At 35.6% G+C, this 13,529-nt stretch overlaps 1 long non-coding RNA gene across 1 annotated transcript in view; it reads left to right on the top strand.

The window, feature by feature from the left end:
* The window catches only part of LOC129532083 (uncharacterized), a 50,276-nt gene that overhangs the window by 36,320 nt on the left and 427 nt on the right, over positions 1 to 13,529 (top strand). The window lies entirely within an intron of this gene.

The raw sequence follows: 13,529 nt of genomic DNA, 5'->3' as shown, positions 1-13,529 counted from the left end.
GTATTATCATTTCTATTACTATATTCAAAAATTTTGCACAATTACATAGGATATTTGTTTAAGCATTGATTTGGAAATCATTCTAATATACATAACTAGAAGTTATGTATGTATATGGTTACTTATACATAATGAAATAGTACACAGCCATTAAAAATAAGAAAGATCTGTATGTACTGACATAATATATATATATATATAAAGTAAGTAGGTAAGTGAAAGTGCAAGTTATAGCAAGTATAGTCTAATCTCATTTTGAATGAAAAATCTTCTGAAAGAAAAGATCAAATTGTGGCTTTTTTTCATGTCTGGGATATTTCTATGACATTTAGATTTTTGTAATAATCATATACTACTTTTATAATAGAAAAGAACCATAACAATATTTTTCAAAGCCATATAGTGCAGAATTCATACAAAACAGAGTATATGAAACTTAGCCTTCCAGTGTTAGAAATGCTGAAGTCAAAAAGTCAGCCAGGCATGATGGCTCAAGCCTTTAATTCCAGCACTTTGGGAGGCCAAGGCGGGCAGATGGCTTGAGCCCAGGGGTTCAAGACCACCCTGGGCAATATGGCAAGACCTTGTCTCTACAAAAAATACACACACAAAAGAAAATTAGCCAGGCATGGTGGCACGTGCCTGTAGTCCCAGCTACTTGGGAGGCTGAGGTGAGAGCATCATTTGAGTTCTGGAGGGGGAGGTTGCAGTGAGTGATGATCATGCCACTGCACTCCAGTCTGGGTGACAGAGCAAGATGCTATTTCAAAAAAAAAAAAAATGTCACAAGACCAAGTATAGTTTTGAGATAATTGTGGCTTTTGCTAAACAAACAAATAAACAAACAAAAAGAAAGCAGTTTTGAGTATAAGCTATAATCTTGGAACTATAATAGGAGGAAGTATAGACATAGATCTATGCTTAATATCTGAACATCTGAGTATCTTTCTTGTCTGTTGTCCTAGCTGAGATATCACAGGATTTGTTGTTTCTCTCAAATATTCAAAGGCTTTGGGAAGGAGACTGCTAGTTTTCTGGTTCTAATTGTTTTATTGAAGATTATATGAATCTTCCAGGAAAAGGTTGTACAACTTCACATGAAGGGCTCACATCATCAAAAATATTTTGAAGAGAAAATGAATTATAGAATTGTCAATTATCTCAAAGTTGTTGTACACATCTCATGCAGTTCCACTTAGAATTTCAAAAAGCTTCTTTTAACTAAATTTCTTTTGGAAGAGTAGATGTCTGAAAACATTAGAGTTAATTGTGTAAAAGTAGAATAGTGAATGAGGACTTACTTTTCTAGATAATAAAACATACTATAAAGCTACTATATTCAAAAGAGAATTTTCTTGACCTGAAAATAGAAAAACTAGATCACAGGAATTAGATAAACTCCAAATAGATGAAAGACTTAAATGTAAAACATAAAACAATAACAAGCATGAAAAATCTCAGTGTATATGTATTAAGTACGGGTTGGAGAGCTTTGTAAAAAAGACAAAAGACCAGAAACTATAAAAGACATGTTTGACTTCATAAAATTAAATTATACTTGTGCTGCAAAAAAACACTAATAAAGCCAAAAGAATATTTAAATGCATATAAAGGATTACTTCACAAATTAATTTTTTATACCACAAAATCCCAATTTAAAAATGGGCAAAGGATATAAATAGGCAATTCAAACTGGAGTAAATCCAAATAGGTGGTAAGTCCATGAGCGATGTTTTAACATTCAAGCTAAAGAACAAATAACCTACTACTTGGCTACAAAGTGATAACAAGTACTTTGAGAAATATAATAGGTAGCCTCATACATTGCATTAGATATGTAAGGAGTAGAATTAGTAAAAAAATAAAAATAAAAGAGCAAATGTATCCATGATAAGAACAGGATTATGATATACCATCAACATACATGTACATGTGAAAAAGTCATGTGTCGAAAGGATGGTCATCAAAACACTAATTGCGGTTATCCCCAAATAGTAAGATTTCAGGTGAGTTTAGCATGCTTCCTATACTTTTCGAATTTTTTTTTTGTTTTCTACTTTGTATAACACTATATTTTCAATTAAAATTTGTGAAAAAATGAATTCTTACGAAACTCAAAAACCCTAAAAATATCCTCTTCACTCCACCCTTCCTTCCCTGCTTTTACTTCTAATTCAAGCTTGTTTTTTATTTTAGTGGGAATGGGGGTGGGGTAGGGGTAGGGGATTAGAAATTAGAAAACATGCTCACCAAGGAACATGGGCTATTGGCTGTTCCTGAATGAGATTCAGATAGAATGACACAATACAGCACTTCCAAAAGTTTCCATTTCATCTCTTCTCATTCCTATTTTAGTAACCTTTGACATTTGGAGAAACAAAAGCCTACATTCATTTTTGTACTTCTCTCTCCCTAGGGCCTTATTCAACAATTGTCAGAGAATATTTTGTACCACTGATAGCAATAACAGCCTCTAACCTGCCTTCCCTTCTATCACTTTGAGTCCAAGACAAGGCAACAGAATGCAGGGATAAGTGAGTCTTGTCTTTGCCAGTTTATTTGAGATTCATCCTTCTTGTTGTATTTTAGATTTACAGTCCCACTCCCCACCCCGGTGTCATCTGCAAGCTGAAATCTGAACTGACACCATCTACTCTGCTAGCTGCTTATAAAGACTAGTTGTAATTAGGCACAACGTGGGCTACAATGTAAGCCTGTGTTGCTAATAACAAGTGGGATGTACAGCATTGAGAGACAAGAAGTGCCCTTTATTCCCATTTATGTTACCGGAAAAATAGACATACATAAAGCCAGTGCCATGTTAAGTTTTTTAAGGCAATAAAAGTGTTTTGAATTCCTAGACATCCTACGAGTTTCAGTTTTATAAAATGTGCCATCTATTTTCTTTCTTTTCCCTCAAATCTTTTAGCATCACACATTTAGCCTGGCTCTTTCCCTTGTCTAGAGGCCAGGAAGGGTTCCCAGCATATGCTTATGCAAGAAAAGGGATGTTTGCCTTCTTTCCAACCTTGCCCCCGCACTCTCCTCATCATGCAAAGCTGAGAAACAGAAACACTATACAGATCCTTTGGAACCTCCTGTGTGCAAATTCCAAAGGAGTTTAGAGTTCTAGGGAGGAGTTGGAAGTACACAGAGAACCAAGAAGTGTGTTCCTTCCCTAGCCAAGAGTTCCTGAGGGCAAATCCCTGTGGTCTCCATGGGTACCTTTCACTATGCCCAGAATGTAACCCACTGGCTTCTCTCCTCATTGTTGTATGGAAAAGAAACTCATGCATTCAACAACCACGACTGTGCTCAGTAATACTACTGAGCAGACACCTAATGACCCAGGAGACAACTGGCTTTAGTTTTAGTTTAGTAGGCGTTTATTGAGTGCTCATTGCTTGCAAGGCTCTCGACTGGGGATAAATAGGTGAATAAGCCCATGTCACTGACCAGGAAGGGATGATTTTCTGTCAGAATAGTTAGGTGGATGACAAGATAATAAGACATTGTAATGACTATAATAGAAGTATAATCAAGGTTTGAAGAAGGATAGGGAAGAAAGTATGGGGAAGGTGATTTAGTTATTTTTCCTGGGACAGGAAACTAGAGGAAAGGAAGGAGAAAAGAATTTTAGAGATGGAGTTAACATTGAGCTTGGGTCTTAAAATATAGGAATTGGATGGGTGTGGTGGCTCAAGCCTGTAATCCCAGCACTTGGGGAGGCCGAGGAGGGAGGACCTCTTGAGCCTATGGGTCCAAGACCAGCCTGGGCAACATAGGAAGACCCTGTCTCTACAAAAAATAAAAATAAAAATAATAAAATACAGGAAATTATGTAGAAGAGAAATAGAACTAAAAGGAGGCTGTCTACGCTGCAAAAAATATTTGCAAAGACAAGAAGCATGACCACAGTGTGGCTCAATGGTGAGTAGTTCTGTGTCATTAAGGTGTAGGGCAAACGTGGGGAGTGCCTGGAACTGTAGACAGGTCCCAAGTTGTGAATTGTCTCTTCACCTTGTATGAGTTGTTACAGGCTTTTTAGGAAGGAACAAACATAAGCAGATTTTTAGAAATAAGAGAATGGCCTCAACAGAGAAGACCAGATCAGAATGACAATGGTGGTGGGTGCTTAGTTATTGGTCGATGTTGAGGCCAGAGAAAAAAGTTTAGGAGACAGCAGATTTCCATCAGGTGGAAATGATGCAATCCCAAATTAACCCTGGATGAAGATGATGGAACAAGTGAGAAAAATATTTATAGACAGAGTTCGTTTAATTTGGCAACTGACTAATTAGGTAGGGGTAAAAAGGGATGGGAGGAGAAAGTAGCTTCCTTTGTTGGATTGCCAATGTTTGAAAAACATTGTGATGATTTCCTTGGCTCATGATACAATAAGGTTTATGTTGTATGTATCTTAGGATCTGAGACCTTGTGCTGAAATAGATTGATTTTGATAATTCAGTCTATTTCATTCTTTAGTTGTACCCTTCACTCTTTAGTTGATGTAGATAATATTTATAACTTTTGGCATTTTGCATTATAATTGGTGTGAATATTTTATGGAAAATTGTACCCCAGTGTGAAAACAGCAAGTCCAACTTGCAAAACTGTGTAGCATTCCGACGTAAGACGTCTCTAAGCAGCAGCACCATTTCCAGGACTGCTTATGATACCATGTCAAGATTCAGACACCCCATCCAGAAATAAGGCATAAATTTCACTATCACATATTAAAGATAAACACAACAGGGATAGGAATGCAACAATAATATCAAAATAAATGTAGTGCTCTGAGACTAAAATTCTTCATCTAACAGCAACACATTAAAAGGGGGAAAGAACCAAACAACCAAATGAAACAAAAACCATGCCTTGTTTCTTGATTTCTTTTCCCTTCACAGTCAAAAAGGTATCTAAGAGAAATTATAAAGAATTCAAAATAGTGGCTCTAGGGATTCCTAACAGAAGGACAATATTAGGTCACAGCCATCATATTTCTGGTAAAATCAAGGATGTTCTCTTGGAAGAGGCTTAAATTTTTTAATTTGTAAGGTCACAATAGTCTGTCTCCTTTTTCATTTTCACCTGATGCCTTGCTAATGCCTATCGTTTTCGCTGTGGGGCTTTTCTTAGGTAAAGTGGTGTGACTTGTGGTGGGTGGTGTACTTACTAAGTTAGTGAAGAATACTTAAAACTAGAATTTTCACACTTAGGATCAGACAGGCTGTGGGCCACTATTCCTTATTCTTATCTCTCTACAACAGGAAGAACAAAGAAGGCCATTCAAACTCCAGGCTCCACACAAACTCAACTCTTCCACTTACCACATTTGTGACCTTGAGAGAGTCCTTCAATCCCTTTTTACCTCCGTTTCTTCACCTTTGAAAAGGGATAGTAACAGTACCCAATTGTGGAGTTGTTATGAATATTAAATGAATTAATCTATGCAAAACACTTAGACCAGCCTCTGACACACATGAAGCCGCATATAACAGTTGTTGCTCTTGTGACAGTTATTGGCGCTGCTGATCACTCTGAACTTTTCTCCTTTAAATGCACAATAAGACCCATTGCATTCAAATCCACAGTAGGACCTTACTGAGCTGCAACAATTGAATAAGAAATTTCTACCATTTTATTTAAAGATGCTCTTCCCCCAATTTTTAATTCCATCCATTGGTATCTGGTTTTTGCCTGCATACACCTTGGCCCTGGGCTCCTAGGAGACAAAAACTCACCATACAAAGAAGTACATTAAAGCAGCCCCCAGCCATTGTTTCATTTTACTTTCTCTTAATTTCCTTTAACTTCATTATGTAACTTTGTAATTATTGAAAATAATAGAAAGGAAACATCTTTAAAATACACAAAAGGGTATGTGATGTTGATTCCTAGAACTGAGGAAAACTATCCTGCCCCAACTGTTAAAAAAGATTTATCTTTCTATGCTAAAATGAAAATTCTGAAACAAAGAAATATTACATGAGCTATGTTGACGCATCATAATAACAGTAAGAAAGCCTTATTCTTTGGGTGTAAATTTTATGTTTTTGTTTTACAGTTCCAAAAATCTATGCATTTGAAAAGTACAGCAACGGAAACTTGTTATAAGTCAAGTTTGCATTGCTATTGGTTGATTTTGTACATGTTTCCATTTCTTTCATCCTGAGTTCCCTGCAGCTTTATGACAAGTAAATGAAGATATTTGGAGCCTGCTAAAGAATTACAAACATTTGAGGTGGCAGGAGCAAGGGCCTGAGGTCATGCCCAAGATGCAGGTGTTCAGAATTCCAATCCCTACCTTAGCAAGGGCTTGCTGAGTGCCCTTGAGCAAGTCACTTTGCTTCCCTGGACTTCTCTCCTCCCTGCTAGGGTGAGGATATTAATGCTCAGCTCCCACACGGGGGGATGAAGTGTATTAAGTAATTAGAAAACAAGATTCCCATAGAACTCTGTAGGAAATGAGAATTTAGTCAGATGATTCTTAAGTGTTCTGGAAAACAAAAAACAAAAATTAGACTGAGAGTTACACAAAGCAAAATTTAGTTGTCAATACATAAGATTGGTGGAGACTACCTCTCCATTTTACCTAAGCAGGAAAACATAATATTTAAGGACATATATTATTTCCAAATAAAATTCCACTCTTCTCTCTCTCTCTCTCTCTCACACACACACACACACACACACACACACACACACACACACACACACGAGATACCCTTCCTCATTCTTTCTTTATTTTAAAGTACTGCACCTATTTGCTTTCAAAATAGGAGCCTTCTACATAAAATTATCAGCTTTAAAACAATGTTTGAAATAATTAGGTCACAAATTCTGGAGCCCTTTAATGTGGTTGCAATTCTATAACTATCTGTGCATTCCATGTATGGCCCTATTAAATGTACCAGGCACCAATGTTGCCGGCTGTCAAGAAGCAAAATGAAAAATAGTTTTAATAGCTGCTCTTTGACCTGTTTTATATTTTATGTCAATTATAACAGCACACAACCATGCATAATTATGAAGCATAGATGCATTAAAATGTACACATAATTTGTGTTCTTATGGCAACCATTGCATTAGGCTCTAGAAAACAAACCTATTGTTATAAGTCATTTGCACATTAATATATTAGTATTAAATATCGAAGACAGATTTGTCTATCCATCTGTTTTGAGCCATTGTAAGTAAATATATCTTTTTGGAGGGGTGGACAAAATCTCTACATAAATGCACTGTAGGTGCCATCTGCACCATATATTATAATACAGAGTTTAGCACCATCGTGCATAGCAACTCCAGCAAAGACGGTGCCATGTGATTGTCATTTGAATGTCATTTTTAAAAAATGATCTGGTATATGGACAGAAGGAGGATTTTTTTTTCTGGCACTGCCATGAAAATTCCTTCATTTGACTATCCTGTGGCTTTTGGATTTCTTTCTTAAAAGCTTACATTTTTCCAAGGATAAAAGGAAAATAATTATTTTAATGCTGGGTAAATGAACAAAAAAGTATGTTTTCTCTATGGCAAAATTAGTAAAATACCACAGAAAAATTGCTTTAAAATATCTGATAATTGTAACAATGACCTGAGAAGCAGGTAATAAACCCAGAAAATGACCTTTCTATGCTACAGATGAGGAAACCAGGGATTTTTCTACTAGATGACAAAACAGAGTTATCAAAGAACAATCAGATAACTCCAATTTTAACTTTTCAGCATCCTCATAATTTTATGGAGAGTGAAGCTGCTGGAGTGAAGGGCACAAGAGAGAGATACAAGATAAGAAACAGAAATCAGACTTCCTAGCCCCAAGTTTTTCCATTTAATACCTTCATGTTCATAAATTTAATGGAAGTAAGACTCCACTATCTTGTCAGTTTTGACCCTATTTCTCTATCTCTGAGCAATTGCTTTAGATATCCATCTGACCTTAATTCATCTGAAAGCTCACATGTAGAATCTATAACAGTCGAACTGATAGAAACAGAGTAGAATGGTGGTTTCCACGGGCTGGTGGGTAGGGAGAACATGGAGATGTTGGTCAAAGGGTATAGAGTTGCAGTTAGACAGAAGGAATAAATGATAAGTATTTAAGGTGATGGATAGTTAATTAGCTTGAGTCAATCATCCCACACTGTATAACATCACAGTGTACCCCATAATTATATAGGATTATAATTTGCCAAAAATTTAAAATAAAAAGTAGAAATAAATTGGCAAAATAATGAACATTTCAGTAAGGAAAAAAAATCAAGGCAGGAGGTTGAGGGATGAGAGGCAGAGGCAGCAACGAACTGTTTCCCCGAAGTCCTGACTGAAACAGATGACTATTTGAATTTCTACTTAATTCACTTTATGTGATCACATTTTTCTTTGGGTGACCAGAGAGAATCAGAACAATTTCAACATGCCTTTCTGAAGCTTCATCTAAGGTGTTTTTCACTTCTCTGTTCTTTGCTTCTTTTGTTAGTTGTCAGTAAATGTAGATGTAAAGAATATTTATTCCATTTCCACATAACCAGACTTTGAATTCAGGCATTTCTGGGATGATTTTAATCTACAATGACTCCTTAATTCACTCATATATTTACAGGTGTAATATATATTACATTTAATTCACCATATATTTACAGTTTACAGGTATTGCATCCGTTGTCAAAGTATCACCCAGATATTATTTAAAGCTTTAATTTGTTTCAATTCCAAGAAGTTTCTCTAGGATCTTTAAAATACTTGTCTCTAAATGCAGTATCTCTATCTTTAAATAATCATGTAAAATGTAAAGTGTTTGGAAGAGGACTGGAAATATCTGGCTTTGATGGACTTTTTTTTTTTTTTTTAAACTTGTGGCACTATGGAAAGAAAATTGCTCTGTACTAGCATAGCTCATTCCTATCTAAGATTAGCCAGATAAAGGGAATAATTTTCTGAAGAGAAATGGGTACTAATGGAAGAAAATAAAAGCAGGGGAGAAATAACTGATGAAGAAGGAAGAAAATATGTACCTGAGTAATTAAAGGCAAAAACACAATGAGAAAAGTTGTAGTAGTGAATCTCTATCTCAAATTTCTAGAAAGAGCTATCAAAATTCAGACAAACACATTGGAACTCATGCCTCTGAAGCTCAACACTGAACAATTTCAGATAGTTCTGGAGTGTGTCATGGAGTCACCCATGAGACTACCTGGCTGGCTTCATGCCACACCGTGTTTTGTGGGATAAGATTTTGAGTCTCACAGGCACTGAGAATGGACTGGGGATGAAGATGTGAAGGAGATCACAAAGCCGAATCCAACAGAAAGAGGTCTCCCTTTTGAGAATGTTGAGGTACACTTAATTTAGAATTATATGCTTTTCAAATTTTAAATGCTAAAGGATCACCAATTTAAAGAAAATGGCAGAGTTAGTTCCTCACAGGGCAACTTTCTAAATATTGTCTTCAGAATGAAAATAATATAGTCGATCCTATAGTATTTACTCATTGTTTTAAGCACTGTTTCCTCAAATCCATTTTTACAACACAAAATTGATATCTGTTTAGCTCACAGACATTTGACAAGTATATCTGTAGTTTGCTTACTCTCATGTACTAAGATGGAGTTTTTACGCTTTTTAAAAATTGTTATTATTGATTCATTTTACCCATTTAAATTCTTACAGTATTTTTTTCCTTCTATTATGCCTGTATGTGTTATGTGCTGATTTGACAACATAATTCACTGACTTCCAAGGCTGCTTCATTTTTCTGCACTTAATTATCCAACCCAACTAAAATTAACTTTTCAAAATAGCATTCTTTCACATGCCAGTTATAAAACTGACTACAAAGAAAGTTCTATACATTTTGGTGGATAATACTTCGAGCCAAACTGTCTAAACTGATGGAGACTCTTTACCATTATATTTAAACATCTTAGATTTTTCTCCAGTTTTCTTCTTTACATAACTTCTTTTTCCTTAGTAAAGTCTACTAGTTTTATTCCTATGTCACCATCTTTACCCTCATTTTCCAGGAAATGGGACAAAGCAACTTCTGTTGAAACACAAAACCCCTTACTTGTCACAAGTGTCAATCAAAACATTGCTTTGTTGATCTCTGCTTGGTTTTGGTTTCCTTTACATTCTAAGGAACTTCTTTCTTAAGAAATTTTTATTTTAAAACTTTATTAATTGATATATATATAAAGAAATCACCAATTAGACTCATCCATTCAACATTGGCTTATTCATTCATCTGTTGCATATTACCAGGGCTAATGGGCAATATTCACACATTTGGCAAAAGTTACCATCCCAGGAACCTGGCTTCCTCTGGATATTATAAGGTATTCAATACTAATGACAATGCTTCTGGGTTCTGTACTCGGGGAGGCACAGCTGCCAATCTGTGTAGTACTAAACTCTGGGGTGGGACCAGGGACCTATCAAACGGACAGGACCAATCTTTAAGTATACAGCACACAGCAGCATTTCTCAGTACGTCAAACTTGGGGGTAGGAGACTGGTGCAGCATTATAATGGATATCCTAATTTAATTAAAGAATAATTATAGAGATACAGATCAGAACATATGTAAGATTTCAGAAAAATATGATATTTCATTCTATCTTTAAACATTTAAAAATTATGTGAAGCCCCTAGAGGATTTTTGATTTGATAAAGAAAAAAACTTATGTAAAATCACATGCAATTTGCCCTTCAAATGATTTTAATATTTATCATAGAAACAATACATGCATTAGTATATGGATTTTTAAAAGGTATAGGTAATTTCCTATGCATCTTCAAGTTTACTTAATGGAAGCCTGGATGTCCGTGTAAAGTCACGTTGGATCTGATGACATATTTTTAATGGCATTACTTACTTGTCCTAACAACCGAAAGACTTTTTTTTGGGGGGGGGGGCAGTGGTGGGCGGTGGAAATCTCTCTGGTGCTCAACTAGAAACATCCTGGGGGTGGTAGGAGTTTTCATTTTCAAAGCTATCGCAAGCCAAAAAGACTTACTGAATGCCACTATGTGTCAAACCTGTTTAGATTCAAAATATTAACTCCCCCCAAGTTATTGTTTTATATTGACAAGATGTTCCATTTAGTTGCCTATCTTGAAGAAGAAAATAAGAGGCTTGCATTGATTTGAGAACTATCTCTCTGGTTAGGTGCTTTTGTGATTTTATAAAGATTGAACTTCCCAGGGTTAGTTAAAGAATAATGTGGCCCTGATAAATCACTGATATGCAGAAAAGGACCAAATCTCTGCATTTCTGAACCACCAAGGGGTAAAGAAAACAGGACAAGCCTTGTCTTACCCACATGCCAAAAATCAGGTTACTCAAACTATGTAGTGATAATGACCGCTGAATGTAGCATAAGTAAATATTTGTTACGGGGCCTACATGGTATGAGTGAAAAGGACTTATTCACTTTACTTTGGACCCTCCCTTGGGTTTGAACAGAAAGTCAGACTGATGAAATCTCAACACTTGGTCCTAGACCAGCAGACTGCTCAAGGAAGAAAGCACTAGCTCTTGTAAGGTCAGACCGGGTTTGAGCCAATCAGTTGCAGAGAGGTTGTTCTTCGAAGCACTGCTGGCATTTGGGAGTTGCTGTGACAGGCTACAGGAAGAGATTTCATTCTTCTTTAACTTGGTGGCCAGCCTGCAAGCTACTGTGTGAGTCCTTTCCCCCTAATCCATACTGTTCAGTTGCCACGAAAGCTTGTAAACAGGAGCCTCCATCAGTTACCTCAGAGTGGTCTGAACAAACTAACATCATAACAAGAGTGTTTATGGAAAAATGCTTAAGCACTGAAGCAGAAAGGGCTTAGCACTGATCAGACCTCTCTTCCACCTTTATTCTTCACTGTTCACATTGAAATGCAAATATCAGCGCAGGGTTTCCACTGGCGTGCCACTCACAAATTGAAAAGCAGTTTTTATCTATGCAAATGTAAGCATGGTAATTGAAGTTAATCAATCAATGCTAGCTTTCACTAAAACCTTGAACATGATTGAATAAAGTAATTATCATTCAGCAGAAAATGATGAAGTTGTAGACAGCATGAACCTTATTAAAGGAGGATTTTGAGTCACAATGGCTTAATTTAGCTAACAGCCCAGCCTTAGCTCAAGCAACATACTACTCTTGCTGCCTAGAATTGTTTTACGATTAAAAAACAACAACAACAATAATAATGGGGGTGGGGGAAGGCGAAGGTAAGGATAAAGTAGGGGCTTTATTATTTTTATAGTGCTTACATTAATAAAAAGTACTTGTCATGCTAGAAAAGAGAAGCCATAATTAACATCTTTAAAAAAGCTCTAAACAGATCAGTGAACAAAGATTGCTATGACATTTTTGATATGCCCAACAGCAATAACAGCCTCTTAATGCTATTATTACATTTCTAACATAAATGGGTGAAATAAAGTGAGCATCTCAGAAGTTTTAGTAAAAGAAACACAAAATTAGAAAAATATTTTCATGTGCAAAAGGAACCTATTGAGATTTTGCAAATCGAATGCTAATCTCTTAAAAGCATGACGTCGAACATAATGTGTATTGTTTTTATTGGTTTACAGGAGTTTCAATAATAAAACATATGTTATGTTTTGCACAGCCTTTCAAATATTTCATTTTTTTCCAGAGTGCCATATATTCAATTACTTGCTTTGATTTATAAAAAACAGTCCACCAGAAGGTGTTTTACCTTTAATTCTAGGCTACTTTTTTTTTTCCAGTTTCTCTAAACTCTTATCTGTTTTTACTTATGACTTAAATGCTTTTCTTTAAAAACAAAATTATTTTATTTAAGCCAAAGTTAAGTATTATTGTTGAAAAATCATTTCAGGTAGTGTAAGGGAAATAATGCATCTCTGGAAAATGTAATCAACAGTTAGTGTGTAACATAATGTAAACTGATTATGGAAAGAGGTTCCATTTAGCTTTTTCCAATGTATTTTTGAAAAACAAGGTTAACTAGCAATATTTAGATTAGAGTCGCCCAGCAGGATATGGTGACTCTAAAGAACCTACAGTAATTCTATTGGATTCAATTAGATTGAAAAAATTAAAGGTCTGTAATCTTGCTAATATTATTGTACACCCTTAGGGAAGTCATTCCCTCCCCCAACTCCATTTTGGTTGATGCATTTCACATTTAGTGTATTTTGAATAACAATTTATGGGATTAAAGCAGCATTCCCAATTGTATTGCAAAAAAATCCCCCCTCCCTTTTTTGGTGGTGGGGGGATATATAGTGCTAGGTATTTTCTTCTAACATACAATGTCTCCATGTATCCAAATCTCTTAAAGCCAGTAAGTTCATATACCATCACTTGTATCATTAATAAATAAGTAGGTGACAAAAATAAATTCCAAAGTTTAAATAAGTAGTGAATGGATTATAGTAAAAACAGTTACAGGATTTTTCCAGTACATGTTTTCCCTGAATGTAATTGTCCTGTCTCCTACTATTTAAGTAAAAGCAATCTGCTTATTTATTATCTTCTATG

The sequence above is a fragment of the Gorilla gorilla genome, chromosome 11 (genome assembly GCF_029281585.2).
Source record: "Gorilla gorilla gorilla isolate KB3781 chromosome 11, NHGRI_mGorGor1-v2.1_pri, whole genome shotgun sequence".
NCBI classification, from domain to species: Eukaryota; Metazoa; Chordata; class Mammalia; order Primates; family Hominidae; genus Gorilla; species Gorilla gorilla.
Note: the sequence above shows the minus strand (reverse complement) of the source record. Positions and strands in the feature narration are given on the sequence as shown.